Below are 18,486 nucleotides of genomic sequence, written 5' to 3' on the forward strand. Positions count from 1 at the left end.
TGAACTGGAAGACTCAGAAAATTTGAGGTGTTGAAGCAGCTGAAGAGATGTTGAAGCAGATGAAGCAGCTCATAAACTAGCTGAGTCTCTAGTTTATGAATGTAGTGCCTTGAGGAATTTTTGAAAATCTTTGTTCTCAGTGTTCTACTACATTTTGGAATCTGCAGCTTGTCAGTGGAAAATACGATGCTCTGAGAGCCGGGCATGACGGTGGATGGGTTGTAGTGGTGGGTTGTCTTTAAAGACACTTCTGCTTCACTCATAATAATGTCCTCTTCCTCCAAGCTACTATACTCCTCTTTATTTTTCTAGACTATTGGGTTCCAAGATACCTAGTCTGATTTAGGGTCAGTCTTTCAAGAGATCGCTGACTTCCCTGGTGGCTCAGACGGTAAAGCGTCTGTCTTCAATGCAGGAGACCCGTGTTCGAGCTCTGGGTTGGGAAGATCCCCTGGAGAAGGAAATGGCAATCCACTCCAGTACCATTGCCTGGAAAATGCCATGGACAGAGGAGCCTGGTAGGCTACAGTCTATGGGGTCGCAAAGAGTTGGACAGGACTGAGCGACTTCACTTTCAGGAGATCACTAAGGTGTATGAAGTACAAAACATAGGACCTAATTGGGTAGCTTTATAGTGAAAAGCTCTGATTTAGCTATTAACATTAATAGGTAGGTCCTTTCATTATTATCAGCTGACCAACAGACTATAACACACTATAGCGTAAATGTTGATAGTACCACTCTGTACTCAATTAAGTTTTCTTTCACTTGGTCAAGTGTGACATAGTGTCCCAGTCAGTGCATATTTGCCATTCTTGTTAGTCATATGAAGGCATACTTCAAGACTGGAAAATTGGTCCAGAAAGTTCCAGTTGATACAGACTATAGTTTGAGACTTCCAGGTTTGTATATTTATGAATCTATTATTGATCCTGACCCACTCAACTGGAAGGTGAGGTAGAGAAATGTTACTGCATTCAAGTCAAAAGGCTCACAATGGGGAAATGAGTCTAGCTCTAGGGAAGGTACAAATGATGGAGACTACAAGCCTAGAGAAAAGACATCTCTGTTTAGATCTTAGAGTCCTTCAGTTCAGTTCAGTTTAGTCGCTCGGTCATATCCGACTCTGCGACCCCATGAATCACAGCACGCCAGGCCTCCCTGTCCATCACCAACTCCTGGAGTTCACTCAGACTCATGTCCATTGAGTCAGTGATGCCATCCAGCCATCTCATCCTCTGTCATCCCCTTCTCCTCCTGCCCCCAATCCCTCCCAGTATCAGAGTCTTTTCCAATGAGTCAACTTTTTGCATGAGGTGGCCAAAGTACTGGAGTTTCAGCTTTAGCATCATTCCTTCCAAAGAAATCCCAGGGCTGATCTCCTTCCGAATGGAGTGGTTGGATCTCTTTGCAGTCCAAGGGACTCTCAAGAGTCTTCTCCAGCACCACAGTTCAAAAGCATAAATTCTTTGCGGTCAGTTTTCTTCACAGTCCAACTCTCACATCCATACATAACCACAGGAAAAACCATAGCCTTGACTAGACGGACCTTAGTTGGCAAAGTAATGTCTCTGCTTTTGAATATGCTATCTAGGTTGGTCATAATTTTTCTTCCAAGGAGTAAGCGTCTTTTAATTTCATGGCTGCAGTCCTTAGGCATATATTAATTTGAAAAATATTTATTGGGTTGGCCAAAAACTCACTTGGGTTTTTCTGTAAGATACTATGGAAAAACCCAAACAAACTTTTTGGCCAATCCAATATTTAGTAAGTTCCACATGGCCCAGGGTCAGAAATGAGTAAGATTAAAGATAGAGAACAGTGACTTTGTAACAAGGATTGATAAAATATCACTTGTGTCATCTTAGGTGTGACTTTCCTCTGAAGGGCAAATTTGTGGAAAGTTAGAATATATGGCCCTAGACTGGGATAGTGAAACACCTCTTTATTAAAGGCAGTTTTTGGCCTTTCCTTTTGAAATTATTTAAGCAGTTAACTCCTATTTTCTCTGGTGTTTGTCTTTTTGCTGAATCTGGCTCAGTGGACCAATCTTAATATGCCATTGCATAAAACTGGAGTAACAATACCTACTTTGAAGAGTCATTGTGATGATTAGAAAATGTTAGGTATGATACACATAGAAATACAGCCAGGACCCCCAAAGCCCCTTTGTCACAGATTGGGTTCTTTAGAAGCAGAACCTGGGATAGATTTGAGCCAAATGACTCTTGTGGAAAAACCTATAACAAAGACAGAGAGGCAAAACAGGAAAGGGTCCATTGTTCACCACAGATATAGTCACAGGTAAAATCTAGTCTTGGCCTGACCACTAGAGGACTCAGGAGAATAAATGGTACCCAGAGTTTTGATTGGAGCAGATTGGCCTTTGTATTCCAAATGAGTCAGCCATTGGCATTTGGAGACCCTGATACTGGGAAAGATTGAGGGCAGGAGGAGAAGGGGACAACAGAGGATGAGATGGTTGGGTGGCATCACCGACTCAATGGGCATGGGTTTCGGCGGACTCCGGGAGTTGGTGATGGACAGGGAGGCCTGGCATGCTGCAGTTCATGGGATTGCACAGAGTCGGACACGACTGAGCAACTGAACTGAACTGAACTGAACTGAGTGGAAGGTGGTGGTTGTGTTGATGGTAGGGTGATCTCCTAGGCATATCTAGGTGAGCTGACTTCCGTTAGCCAAAGGCCATTCTCATGTACCTCTAACTTCTGATCCTTAAATGAAAACTTGTAACCCTTAGGATGATGTCCCTGAGGACTCCATTCTGTCTTCAGTACTTACTCCTTTGATCTCCAGTTAAAAGGTATCTTCGAGCTCCACTTAGAGTTTCAAGTTTTTGTGAAACAAAAGCAGTATTCTTCAGGATTCTAGTGCAGTGCTTGACAGATATTAGGGGCTCTACGGATGCTAGCTTCTGTTTTTTAATCTTTGGTCTCTAAAACTGTCTCTCATTTTAGAGAATCACTGGCAAAACATCCTCCTGTCAAGCCATGACAAGAAGAGACTGTAGTCAAAGCACTTAGCATTTAGTACATGGTTAAGAAGTGCTCATTAGCTTTATCTCAGGATCAGTCATGCATTTTGAAGTTTCCTATGGTATAGAAGAACTAACTGCAGTCAGTCAATTATGGATATTATTATTAGCATTAATCACCATAAATATTAAGATGTATTTACAGAAAATAGTTAAGTTTTACCTTTGAAAAAATATTTCATTTCTGATTCTTTTAAAACACATACACTAGACATTATCACCCAATTTGGTACTTAAATATCTGTATTTTTCTTTCTTTTTTTTGAATGGTCCAAAGGATAAGGTGGAGAAGGCAATGGCACCCCATGCCAGTACTCTTGCCTGGAAAATCCATGGACGGAGGAGCCTGGTAGGCTGCAGTCCATGGGGTCGCTAGGAGTCGGACACGACTGAGCGACTTCACTTTCACTTTTCTCTTTCATATGTTGGAGAAGGAAATGGCAACCCACTCCAGTATTCTTGCCTGGAGAATCCCAGAGACGGCAGAGCCTGGTGGGCTGCCGTCTCTGCAGTCACACAGAGTCGGACACGACTGAAGCGACTTAGCAGCAGCAGTAGCAAGGATAAGGACTTTCGGTTGTATCCTTTGACTGTCCCCATACCATCTGCCCCTGTAGTTTGCTCACTGTCAGAAGAAAGAAAACTGCTCAATTAAAACTTATCTTGAATAAGCACAATAGTGTGCAAGTTAAAACATCAATGAACCAACTGAAAATAATCCCTTAAAAGGAGACAACATGAGGAATTTTGTCTAGAATTTTCTGCCAATATTTTTGCCAAAACTATTTTAAATGTTCATATAGTTTAGCCTACTAATTGTTTCTATGAATGTATCCTTAAAAACTTGGAACCAAGACCTATGTCCATAAAAAAAAATTGTTACATTCAAAGGTCATTAAACAAGAATAAGACACATATACTGATGAAAAAAATCCAAAGTGTAAGTGAAAGAACAAATTGCATGTATATACTTTATATACACACTCATATATATACATACTTCATATACAAGTTCAGTTCAATCACTCAGTCGTGTCCAGCTGTTTGCGACCCCATGAATCACAGCACGCCAGGCCTCCCTGTCCATCACCAACTCCTAGAGTTCACTCAAACTCAAGTCCATCGAGTCGGTGATGCCATCCAGCCATGTCATCCTCTGTTCTCCCCTTCTCCTCCTGCCCCCAATCCCTCCCAGCATCAGAGTCTTTTCCAATGAGTCAACTCTTCTCATGAGATGGCCAAAGTATTGGAATTTCAGCCTCAGCATCAGTCCTTCCAGTGAACACCCAGGACTAGTCTCATTTAGGATGGACTGGTTGGATCTCCTTGTTGTCTAAGGGACTCTCAAGAGTCTTCTCCACCACCACAGTTCAAAAGCATCAATTCTTCGGTGTTCAGCTTTCTTCACAGTCCAACTCTCATAGCCATACATGACCACTGGAAAAACCATAGCCTTGACCAGACAGACCTTTGTTGGCAAAGTAATATCTCTGCTTTTCAATATGCTATCTATGTTAATCATAACTTTCCTTCCAAAGAGTAAGCGTCATTTAATTTCATGGCTACAATCACCATCTGCAATGATTTTGGAGCCCCCAAAAATAAAGTCTGACATTATTTCCACTGTTTCTCCATGTATTTCCCATGAAGTGATGGAACCAGATGCCATGATCTTCGTTTTCTGAATGTTGAGCTTTAAGCCAGCTTTTTCACTCTCTTCTTTTACTTTCATCAGGAGGCTTTTTAGTTCCTCTTCACTTTCTGCCATAAAGGTGGTGTCATCTGCATATCTGAGGTTATTGATATTTCTCTCAGCAATCTTGATTCCAGCTTGTGTTTCTTCCAGTCCAGTGTTTCTTATGATGGACTCTGCATAGAAGTTAAATAAGCAGGGTGGCAATAGACAGCCTCGATGTACTCCTTTTCCTATTTGGAGCCAGTCTGTTGTTCCATGTCCAGTTCTAACTGTTGCTTCCTGACCTGCATATAGGTTTCTCAAGAGGCAGATCAGGTGATCTGGTATTCCCATCTCTTTCAGAATTTTCCACAGTTTATTGTGATCCACACAGTCAAAGGCTTTGGCATAATCAATAAAGCAGAAATAGATGTTTTTCTGGAACTCTCTTGCTTTTTCCATGATCCAGCAGATGTTGGCAATTTGATCTCTGGTTCCTCTGCCTTTTCTAAAACCAGCTTGAACATCAGGGAGTTCACAGTTCACGTATTGCTGAAGGCTGGCTTGGAGAATTTTGAGCATTACTTTACTAGCGTGTGAGATGAGTGCAATTGTGTTAGTTTGAGCATTCTTTGGCATTGCCTTTCTTTGGGATGGGAATGAAAAGTGACCTTTTCCAGTCCTGTGGACACTGCTGAGTTTTCCAAATGTGCTGGCATATTGAGTGCAGCACTTTCACAGCATCATCTTTCAGAATTTGAAATAGCTCAACTGGAATTCCATCACCTCCGCTAGCTTTGTTCGTAGTGATGCTTTCTAAGGCTCACTTGACTTCACATTCCAGGATGTCTGGCTCTAGATGAGTGATCACACCATCGTGATTATCTGGGTCGTGAAGATCTTTTTTGTACAGTTCTTCCGTGTATTCTTGCCACCTCTTCTTAATATCTTCTGCTTCTGTTAGGTCCCTACCATTTCTGTCCTTTATTGAGCCCATCTTTGCATGAAATGTTCCCTTGGTATCTCTAATTTCCTTGAAGAGATCGGTAGTCTTTCCCATTCTGTTGTTTTCCTCTATTTCTTTGCATTGATAGCATTGATTCTTACCTCTCCTTGCTAGTCTTTGGAACTCTGCATTCAGTTGCTTATATCTTTCCTTTTCTCCTTTGCTTTTTGACGTCTCTTCTTTTCACAGCTATTTGTAAGGCCTCCCCAGACAGCCATTTGCTTTTTTGCATTTCTTTTTCTTGTGGATGGTCTTTTTCCCTGTCTCCTGTACAATGTCATGAACCTCCATCCATAGTTCATCAGGCACTCTGTCTATCAGATCTAGACCCTTAAATCTATTTCTCACTTCCACTGTATAATCATAAGGGATTTGATTTAGGTCATACCTGAATGGTCTAGTGGTTTTCCCCACTTTCTTCAATTTAAGTCTGAATTTGGCAATAAGGAGTTCATGGTCTGAGCCACAGTCAGCTCCTGGTCTTGTTTTTGCTGACTGTGTAGAGCTTCTCCATCTTTGGCTGCAAAGAATATAATCAGTCGGATTTTGGTGTTGACCATCTGGTGATGTCCATGTGTAGAGTCTTCTCCTGTGTTGTTGGAAGAGAGTGTTTGCTATGACCAGTGCATTCTCTTGGCAAAACTCCATTAGCCTTTGCCCTGCTTTGTTCCATACTTCGTATATATGTGTATATAAATTTTTGTATTTAATTGTGATATAAAGATTAAACAGACTTTTTTCTAGTGATTCAACAGTTGTAGCACCATTTATAAATAGCCTGATTTTCCCCCACTATATTGAAAATGTTAATTTTGTTATATATAAAGTAATCATTGGTAATTGGATCTTTTACTGGCCACTGCTGATTTGTCTCTTTCTTTACCATCATCTCATTTATCTGATGACAGTAATTTTGTAGGCAGTTTTAATAGCCATATAACAAGTACTACACCCTCCTTGCTTAATTTTCTTCTTTAAAAAATGTACAAGCAATCTGCTACATTTATTTTTGTATTAATGTGCAAGTTTTCTCTGTTACTTATAACTTTCTGCTGTAGTTTAAAAAAAGAAAGCATTTTATCTGATTGAAATTGCATTCAGTTCAATTCAGTTCAGTTGCTAAGTTGTGTCCAGCTCTTTGTGAACCCATGGACTGCAGCATACCAGGCTTCTTTGTCGTTAAAAAATCAATAAACTAAAAGTAATGTCATCCCCATTATCCAAACACAAAGATTCTACACTGTACCATTTTGCATCTGCACTGAATATTATTATTAGTTAGAAAAATACCATTGCTCTCTGCCAAACAATGATATCTTAGTGTTGTTTTATTTCTACTACCAACAATGAATATAAGTTTTATATGTGTATTGATTAGTTATAAATACAATAATTTTAAATTTCCCTGCTGGATGAATCACAAGCTAGAATCAAGATTGCTGGGAGAAATATCAACCTCAAATAATGCAGATGATACCATGCTAACAGCAGAAAGCGAAGAGGATCTAAAGAGCCTCTTGAAAGTAGTAAAAGTTGCTTTTTTGTGTCCGACTCTTTGTGAGCCCATGGACTGTAACCAGCCAGACTCTTCTGTCCATGGGATTCTCCAGGCCAGAATACTGGAGTGGTTAGCCGTTTCCTTCTCCAGGGGATCTTCCCAACCCAGGAATTGAACCAGGTTTCCCACATTGCAGGCAAATTCTTTACCATCTGAGCCACCGAAATCCAAAGAGCCTCTTAATGAGAATAAAAGGAGAGTGAAAAAGCTGGCTTGAAACTCAACATTCAAACAACTAAGATCATGGCATCTGGTTCCATCATTTCATGACAAATAGATGGGGAAAAAATGGGCCCCAGAATCACTGCGGAAATCAAAAGGCACTTCTTGAAAGAAAAGCTATGGCAAACCTAGGCAGCATAGTAAAAAGCAGAGACATCACTTTGCCAACAGAGGTCCAATAGTCAAAGCTATGATTTTTCCAGTAGTCATATATCAACGTGAAAGTTGGACCATAAAGAAGGCTGAGGGATGAAGAATTGATGCTTTCAAACTGTGATGTTGGAGAAGACTCTTGAGAGTCCTTTGAACAGTAAGAACATCAAACCAGTCAATTTTAAAGGAAATCAACCCTGAATATTCATTGGAAGGACTGATGCTGAAGCTGAAGGGGGCAACAGAAGATGAAATGGTTGGATAGCATCAGGGACTCAATGGACATGAGTTTGAGGAGACTCTGGGAGATAGTGAAAGACAGGGAAGCTTGGTGTGCTGCAGTCCATGGGGTCCCAAGGAGTCAGACAGTTAGCTACTAAACAACAGCAACAATTTAAAAATTTTAAAGTATTTTATCCCTCCCTTTTTATGTGGAGTTTTTGGTCAAGTTATGTAAGCTCCTAATACTATAAAGATATTAATGCTTTTAGTATGTTCTATAGGCATTTCTACAACTTGATACTAAGCTCATGATTTTCTGAGTTTGTATATGAAGTTTTGTATTTTCATCTTTCATTCTCTTCCTTATGTCTTTTATCATTTTTAAGCTTAGTAAATCATTTTGCCTCTAGACATTTGATAAATATTCATGTTGCTTCTTTCTTCCAACTAATTTCTGATTTTTTATGCTTTATTGCTTTTTTAAAAATTATTTATTTTTTAATTGAAGGATAATTGCTTTACAGAATTTTGTTGGTTTCTGCCATATATCAACATGAATTAGCCATAGATATACATATTGATTTTTTATATTTACTTCCTTAATTTTTGTACAGTTTGTTTTGGTTGAGTGAAATGAAATAAGGTTCTAAATAGATCTTTTCCAAATTGCTAACTAATCACTCAGACAGCAGTTATTGGCCAAACCTTCACTTTCTTGTTGATTAATGGTGTCTCCTTTATTGACTATCATGATGTTATATCTAATAGCTTCTACTTCTGGGCTGTACATTCTGTTTATTTTTAGTCTAGTGATAAATTGTTTTTATTTTAAAGACTATAGAAACCTTATAGTCTATAAATACCCTATATCATAGGGTATACATAATAGAATTAGTCCAATCTTTGTACTAATTTTCTTTGTTCTATCATCTCTGTTACTTTCCTGATTTATTTTGGAACAATTTGGTTGTGTGTGTGAAGTTTTGATACTGTACTTTCTCAGAGTACACTGAAGGGTTTGAAAATGGAAAATGCAAGCAGGTTGATTGTGGTAGTAAATAACTGGTTAGCATAGCCACATGGACACTTTGATCAAGTTCTATAGCATGATCCTGTTTTGACATCATTATAGTCATCATCAAAATTTCATAATAAGCACAAAATGATCAAAACATTTTCATTCTCAATCACAAGATCAGTTCAGTTCAGTTCAGTCGCTCAATCGTGTCTGACTCTTTGTGACCCCATGAATCACAGCATGCCAGGCCTCCCTGTCCATCACCAACTCCCAGAGTTTATCCAAACTCACGTCCATCGAATTGGTGATGCCATTCAGCCATCTCATCCTCTGTCGTCCCCTTCTCCTCCTGCCCCCAATCCCTCCCAGCATCAGGATCTTTTCCAATGAGTCAGCTCTCTGCATCAGGTGGCCAAGTATTGGAGTTTTACCTTCAGCATCAGTCCTTCCAATGAACACCCAGGACTGATCTCCTTTAGGATGGACTTGTTGGATCTCCTTGCAGTCCAAGGGACTCCCAAGAGTCTTCTCCAACACCACAGTTCAAAAGCATCAATTCTTCGGCGCTCAGTTTTCTTCACAGTCCAACTCTCACATCCATACATGATCACTGGAAAAACCATAGCCTTGAGTAGACGGACCTTTGTTGGCAAAGTAATGTCTCTGCTTTTGAATATGCTATCTAGGTTGGTCATAACTTTCCTTCCAAGGAGTAAGCATCTCTTAATTTCATGGCTGCAGTCACCATCTGATTAATTACTGGTTCAGTTCAGTTCAGTTCAGTTCAGTCGCTCAGTCGTGCCCGACTCTTTGCTGGTTAGGTGCTAGGTATTGAGGGTACCAAAAGTAGAAGGCTTCTCTTTTGTACCTTCAGGTTTATTCTCTCTGCTTGAAATGTCATGCTTTCTGCTTCTCATCTTCATAAATTCTTTCTAATCCATGAAGATTGAAGTTTTATATAACTCTTTCTGTTGCTCTTCAAAGACCCTGGCAGTTAGACACTTCCTTCTCTTTAACCCAGAGTACTTTGTTTATACTTCTCTGATCACCTTGTATCTTTGAATTATAGCTACTTGCATAGGCTTCTATTCTTCACTAAAGTCCTTGAGTACATGAACCTCAATTTTTCATTGTTATAAGCTGAGTGCTAGGTACTGAGGATACATTTCAGCATTTGCTTACTGAGTGAATATGTAAATGAATAAAATAAAACATTTTTATTTCCCGAACATTTCTATAAGAAAATTATTGAAACGAAATTTCTCAGAAATTTTCAATATGTTTCAAACATTCCGAAGTCAACTAAATAGAACTCGGTGAAACTCAAAAATGTTAAAAAGTGGTTGTGTGCGTATGTGTATGTGTTTTGTAGGCAGTAATTTCCTCCTAAGATTTCAATATGACATGTGTGGGTTAGTTGGCTCATCACTTTTGTTTTCCAAATAATGTTCAGCTTTAAAAAACATTACCCTGAAGCACAGGTAACTTTGTGAGCTGGACCGAAATGTCATCACCAAGCTGGACTTTCCCAGGTAGAAGGCCTGTGTGCAAATAGAAACTGCAAAGACTACCTGTGAAAAACATTTTCATGTCAGCAGAACTGACTTACGTGTGGATGATGTTGATAATTCTCTACCTGGTATTTACTTCTTCCAAAAAAGTCTTCCCTGTCCAGCTGTGAGGGGACTTAGCACTCTCACGTTGTATTATTTTGTTAGAAGTGCTGAAACAAACTAAATCATTATGACCTCGAACAAAAAATTAGGCATGTGTTGTATTATATATGTTTTTAAATGGCCATTCTACCCCTGAGCATATTCCAAATTTTCTGTAAAAGAAAACTCTATTTTTTATTCCATATCCACAACATTGAACACAAATTCTGATTCCAGCTGTCCTGGACATGAACTTGTCACCCACTGGTGCTTTACATCTTGGACTTGATCCTTGATTTCATTAATCTAGTTGTATTTTTGGCTCTTCTTCCTCGGTTTTTCTAGTTTTTCACCTTCTGGGAGTTTTAAGTTGTCTCCAGTCATTGCAAATAAATACCATTTCTAATATCTTTACACCTTGGAAACTTCACACTCTGTTGTGCCTAGTAGTAGATGAAGCTTCTTCAGGCTTACTCCGACACAAGTAGGAGTTAAATCCTGTAAGATACCATCAGTCAGGAAGACAAGGACTGCAGATGGCAGATCTAGGGGAGACCAATGCTTTGGGAAAATGTTAAATATTATGTATTTCTGGCATCACAATCAAGTCAGGACCATGACATTAGGAATGTAATATTATTCTAAGGTCCTACCATTAAACATTACATTTTGTTTATGACAATAAAACTGAGGGATGTGTAGTAAAAGGGTTTGGTGAACTCCGTTGAACTTCAGCGATCACCCCACAACCAAGCAAGGTTCCCACGCTTCTCTGAGAGCCCTCCCTATCAAAGTGTATTTTATTAAAAGTCTATTCTTTGTAAGAAATATATGTAGGGCAGAATATATGTCAGAAATGATGTGCTAAGAAATGACTAAGTTATCACAATATTTGACTTATAATTTATAAAATACTTTCATTTACATGTTATTATTTGGTTTGCTTGTGTCTAAACTTTACTAAAATATGTTCTCAACAAAATAGATTATTAAAACAGAGTCAAGCCATGTTATTATGTCACTCCTCTGCTCAAAACTGTAATAGTTTCTCAGATTTAAAGTCTAAGGCTCTACATTGAGGTTGACAGTTTTCTCTGATATTCACTCTCCCCCCAAATCTTCGTTTTTTGTCTATGAAAGGGTCTCAAATTCTCACCATTAGTATTGCGCATTGAGCTTAGGGCCACTAAAACCAATTAAGTCAAGTGATCTAGAACCTATGCTGTGGCTCTCATGATCTGGTTCCTCTTCTCAGATCTTAGCTCATTTTCACAACTCATTTAGTCTAGGCTCCTGGGCCTCCTTGCTCTTTTTCTATTAATAACACTGTACATCTGGGATAAACCCCTTCTTGACCCTGAGCTATTACCTTTTTAATATATTGTCATAGTCAACTTGCTAAAGTTTTTAAATTCTTAAATTCTTACATCTATTCTTACAAGAGCTTTAGTTTTCATTACTATCTTTGCCTGGTTTTGGTATCAGATAATGCCAGTCTCAGAGAATGAGTTGGAAACTACTGTTGTTCAGTCACTAAGTCGTGTCCTACTCTCTCTGACCTCATGAACTGTATGTAGCACGCCAGGCTTCCTTGTCCCTCACAATCTCCCAGAGCTTGCTCAAACTCATGTTCATTGAGTCAGTGGTGCCATCCAACCATCTCATCCTCTGTTGCTCCCCTTTCCTCCTGCCCTCAATCTTTCCCAGCATCAGGGTCTTTTCCAGTGAGTTGGCTCTTCGCATCAGATGGCCAAAGTATTGGAGTTTCAGCTTCAACATCAGTCCTGCCAATGAATACTCAAGTTTGATTTCCTTTAGGATTAACTGGTTTGATCTTCTTGCTGTCCAGGGAACTCTCAAGAGTCTTCTCCAGCACCACAGTTTGAAAGCATTAATTCTTCAGCCCTTAGCCTTCTTTATGGTCCACCTCTCATATCTATACATGACTGTTGGAAAAACCATAGTTTTGACTATATGGACCTTTGCTGGCAAAGTGATGTCTCTGCTTTTTACTTTGCTGTCTAGGTTAGTCATAACTTTTCTTCCAAGGAGCAAGCATCTTTTAATTTCCCTCCATTAAATTTTTTAGAAGAGTTTGTTTAGAATAGGTATTATATTTTGCTTGAATGTTTGGTGGAATTCACTAATGAAATCATCTGGCCCTAGATGTTTTTGTGGAAAGGGTTTTCATTCACCTTTAATACACGGCATTTAAAAATAGATTTTATTTCGGTGCTCTCACAGGAGGAGATGAAGACATGTCCTTCTACTCCACCATCTTGAACAATAGATATAGGGCTATTCACTATCTGTTCTTTTATGAATAAGCTATGATAGCTGACACTATTCCAGAAATTTGTACGTTTTGGAAAGGTTAGTTGCATTTCTTGGCATAAAGTTGTTCATAATATTTCTTTATTTTTCTTTTAATACCAGTAGAATTTGTCATGTAACTTCTCTCTTTCCTGATATTGGTAGTTTGTGTCTTCTTTTTCTGATCTTACTTATGAGAGGTTTATCAGTTTTATTGATTTCCTGAAGAGTAAGTTTCTTTTTTTTAATTGTTTCTTTCTCTTCTTTTTTTGTGTATTTTCCATTTCATTATTTTCTACTCTGATCTTTATCAGTACATGTTATTCTCCTTACTTTGGGTTTTATTTTTTTTTTTTTTGGCTTCTTTTTTTTTTTTTTTAGTTTTTTATTTTTTAAATTTTAAAATCTTTAATTCTTACATGTGTTCCCAAACATGAACCCCCCTCCCACCTCCCTCCCCATAACATCTCTCTGGGTCATCCCCATGCACCAAGACAGATGCTGAAGTCATTAATTTCAAACTTTTGTTCTTTTCTAATATAGGTGTTTTAGTTCTAGAAATTTCACAAAATTTGGATATTTTGTGTCTTCAATTTCATTCAGTTTAAAGTACTTTCTAATTTTCCCTTTAACTTCTTCTTCAAACTATGGGGTGGTTAGAAGTGTTATTTAGTTTCCAAATATTGAGGAATTATCCAGAGATGCTTTGTTATTTATTATCAGTTCAGTTCAGGTCAGTCACTCAGTTGTGTCCCACTCTTTGCAATTCCATGGACTGCAGCATGCCAGGCCTCCCTGTCCATCACCAACTCCTGGAGTTTACTCAAACTCATGTCCACTGAGTCGGTGATGCCATCCAACCATCTCATCCTCTGTGGTTCCCTTCTCTTCCCACCTTCAATTCAATTGTGGTCTAGGAGCATATGTCTGATTTGATCCTTCTATATTTACCGACACTTATTTTGTGGTCTTTAATGTAGTCTTGAGCTCTGTAGACCGTGCTCTTGTTTCAGGGCCTTTGCCTTTGTTGTGCCCTCTGAAGGGAATGTTCTTTCCCCAGAACCTCCTACCTGGCTTGTTCCCTCAACGCTTTCAAGTCTCTGTTCAAATGTCATCAGCCTTGTACGGACCTCCCTGACCACCAGATGTGAAATGTGATATGCGTTGCACCAGATACTCTTCACCCTTCTTTCTTGATTTAGTTCTCTCTGTTGCACTTAGGTGTGTGTGTGTGTGTGTGTGTGTGTGTGTGTTTAAATATCTTCCCTTTACTAGAGTGTAAATTCCATGGAGGCTGAAATCTTCATCTAATCCACTCACTAGTGTATTCCCACCACCTGGGATGGTGCCAGGTACATAGCAGGTGCTTTATAAATATTAATGAATTTGATTTTTATGAAAAAGCAATAAACCTGTGGGATTGGTAGGGATAATTTTATTATCACCATTTTATCAACATAGTAGCAAACTAGTTAAATGTAAAATGCAGACACTTTATGCTCTCTGCTTTATATAATAATTCCTGCCACTTAATGTCAGTTGCTTTGTAGCCATTTTGTGCCAGGTACTATGCTAGAGGTCAAACATTCCAAGATGAGTGAGCATGACTCTGGTCTTGAAAAGGTTATTAGGGGCTGCATGGTGAGTAGCTGGAGGTGAAACTGAAGAGTAGGAAAACTTTATTATATACCTCATAAAATGCTAAGATTTTAACTGGGTGGGAAGTCAGATGGTGGAGCAGTTAAGAAAGGAAATAGCATGATCAAATTTTCTGTTTTGTGCTGAAGAACTGTTCTCAGTACTGTAGAGAACAAGATGCTTCTCAAAGCTTCCAGTCTGATAGAAAAGACTAACAGTAAACAACTAATCAAATAAAAATCCACTGTAGTTTCAGGTAGTCGTAAATGCTTTGAGGGAAAATAGAGGAGGGTAAGGGAGTAGAGAGTCATGGTGGGGGGAGGTATATTGTAAATAAGGAAGTCAAGGAAGATTCTATTAGGGAAGTTACAGTTGTAGAGATATAAATAAAATTAAAAGGAGAACACAGTCCTACAGAGTTCCAGGCAGAAGGACAAGGACCACCACATTGCAATGGTTGTGACACAGAAATGAGCTTTTCCTGCTTTAAGAAAATCAAGGAGGCCAAAGTGACTGAAGCTGAGGGAATGGTAGGGAAGCATGATGTGCAGTAAGGACAGCTAGGTAAGGGATAGATCATGGTGAGTCAGAGACTATACTGGGTTTTATTCTAGAGTAATGAGAAGCCATTGGAGTGTTCAAATCAGAGAAGCAGTAACATCTGACTTAATTTAAAGATACCTCTGATGGATATATGGAAGATAGACTATGGCAGGGCAAGAAAGGAAACAGGAAAGGCAAGACGGAAGCAGGAAAACCAGTTAGGAGACTGTCTCAGTAGAGCAGGTATAAGATAATGGTTGAACCTAGAGTCTGTACTGGAGGTGGTGGGATATGGAAATGGTGTTAATAACTTGCTAATGTGCTGGATATGCCCTACGCAATTCCTAAAGTTTTGGCAACTGGCCAGTGGTAGTGCCATTTCCTGAAATGGGGGCCAGATTGTGGAAAAACGTTGTTAATGGACTGGATTCTGTCTTTCTCCCAGTTTCTGTTTGGAAACCCTAATTCCCAATGTGACTGTAGTTGGAGATAGGGCCTTTAAAGAGGAAATTAAGGTTAAATAAGTTCATAAGACAGGCTCTAATCTAATATGGCTTGTGTTCTTATAAGAAGAGAAAGACATCAGGGGTGCATGTGCACAGAGAAAAGGCATGTGAAGAAAATGAGAAGGAGGCTGTCTGCAAGCCATGGAGAGGGACTGCAGGAGAAACCAGCCTGGCTGGCACCTTGATCTTAGATTTCTAGCTTCCAGAACTGTGAGGAACTAAATTTCTGTTGTTCAAGCCTCCCAGCCTATGGCATTTTATTATGGCATAGCAATACCCAAGCAAACCTAGCAAACTAACCCAGAAGTGAAGAGGATAATGAAAAACTCAAGTTCTCTATTAGACATGTTGAGTTTGAAATGCTTATTAGACTTTCAGGCAGAGAGGCTGGGTAGGTGGGTGGACATGTAAATCTGAATCTCAGGGAAGAGGTTGAAGCTGGAGATATAGTGGAAAGTCATTAAAGTAAATTGGTATATTGTGTCCAGCACTTGCAAGCCCGTGGACTAGCCTCTGGGCTCCTCTGTCCATGGGATTCTCCAAGCAAGGAGTGAGTTGCCATTTACTTCTCCAGGGGATCTTCCTGACCCAGGGATTGAACCCGGGTCTTCTGCATTGCAGGAAGATTCTTTACCGACTGAGCTACAGGGAAGCCCAACTGCCATCAGTGTCCCAGTCCTGACTTCTTACTGTCTTCTTAGTCACTGTTCCCCAGGGGAGGAGGGTTGACATAACTAATTGGTCATTTTGGAAGACAGAATCCACTATTCATAGTTAATTAATTTTGTGTGTCTTTTGGGGATGTCTACCTTCAGAGAATATACATTTTCTAATCTTTCATATTGTGAGTTTTTCAAGAGTCTGTTTGCTTTGGGAGAAACCTGTGGTTGTCTAAATGTAACTATCTCTGAATGGGTTAGTCACTAAAATATTAGCAAGCTCAGTTATCTGTGACTCAGCCATATTCTCCAGTATAAGTATATTAAAAATCAGTAACAAAGTGATGTTTTAATCTCCTCTTCTTGACTGTGTATCTATTCTGTAATTGATTCTGAACTTGAGAGTGTATTAGGTAAGGTTATGTATCCAGTAGATACTTAAAAAGAAAAATCACTAGGGCCAAACAGAAAGTTGGGGCTTTCCAACATGAAGATAGACAGTGAAAGAGGAGTCATCAAATAAGGTTGAGAGATTAAGACTAGAGAAAAATCAGGAGAGAGTGAGGGCTGGAAACCAAGTGAAGACCACATTTTAAGAAGCACACCACAGTCATCTGCTTCAGAGGATGCTGGTAGGTTGACTGAAATGAGGATATAAGAGACTGGTGGCATTTACTATCACTCCTCTTTCTGGTTAGTTTTGTGAAAGGGAGAGAGAGAAGCCATAATGTCAGCTGGCTTCAGTGGAGGCAGAACATCAGCACAGCCTTCCACATTGAGTCACTTAGTTAAACCCTGCACTCAGTCACTCCCTCTGGAAGGCTGACCAGTTGTCAGGTTTTGCCTGGAAGGCAGCAGTTTTCTGGGATGCAGGACTCTTCATGCTAAAATAGGGGAAATTTATTTGCTAGGGCAAACTGAAAGGAATTGGTTGCCCTATTCACAAGCAACACTTACCTCTTACACATACACACACACAAACACACACCCACAAGCTCCAATAATCATACATAGTCATACTCACACCAGTATGGCCAACTATCTTGTACCTACCATGGTATATTCTGCTGGCAAAGTATATCCTTAATGATGTAGGTATGGATTGAGGGAAAACAAAAAGATAGTGAAGAGGAAAAGTGACTCACCCATCCAGTCACAGGTAAGGAGACTAGCAGCAAGCCTATTTGCAGTTATTTAAGATGAAAATAATGATATCCTGATGTACGGCAATGATAGTGAGATGAATGAGAGTGCATGGATTCCAGGGGGTGTGGTTCCTCATCAGATGAGTGGGAAGTTTATTCTTGGGGCATGTAAGTAAATGGTATTTATCAAAGAAAGGAATGTGAGGTTTGTAAGAGAAAAGGATGAGTTTGGTTTTGAAATGTAAAGTCTGGAGTGCCTGGGGGGTTGAGGGGTCACCTGGAGAGTTTGTACAGCCCAGTGTAAATTTTAAGGGTTTGAATTTGAGCTTTTCTGCCTGGATTCAAATCCTAGCTCCATCAACCATTACTAGCTCTGTGACTTTGAGTAGACTTAATCTACTGTAGTTAAGCTTTCTCTTATATAAAGTGAACAGAACAATGGTGTCTGCTTGATAAGTTGATGGTGAGAAGCTGACAGTTTCTGGTACATAGTAAGTGATGGCTACTCTTCATAGACTGAAGCAACTGGAAATATGGGAATGGGATTAGTTAAAAGGACTGAGCTAGAAATATAGCAATGGAAAGTCCAGAAGAACATCTGATAGAGCAGGCAAGAGACTGAAGAATGTGTGCATGCGTGATGTTGTTGTAGTTGTGGCAGTAGTGAAGGGCAGATAGACACTATACCTTGGTTTAATGGTTTAATGGTGACTGTTGAAGAAGATAGTATGTTGTATCATGGTATAACTTTAAGAGATATTAAGATTCTTCTCTCTGTTTTCACTTGGAGTTTTTAGAAGTTATCTATTTCTTCATAACAAACCTTGCCAAAATCTACTTAATATTATCTGCTCATAAATTACTACATCTTAGCAGTTTGGGCAGGGAAGGTCTGAGATCTGAGGAGCCAGGGCTCAGCTGGGTGATTCTTTTGTTGCCCTGCCTGGGGTCACTCCTGATACTGCTGCAGTCATCTGTCAGCACAGCAGAGACAAGAGGACCTCACTCACATTTCTCGAGGTTGGTTCTGTGTGTTGACTGCAGTGGTCTCTCTCCTCATGGAGGCTGGCCAGGCTCTCTTATGTGGTGGTCTCAGGGCAGCACAGTGGTTTGATGGC

This window comes from Capra hircus, chromosome 5 (assembly GCF_001704415.2).
Source record: "Capra hircus breed San Clemente chromosome 5, ASM170441v1, whole genome shotgun sequence".
NCBI lineage: Eukaryota > Metazoa > Chordata > Mammalia > Artiodactyla > Bovidae > Capra > Capra hircus.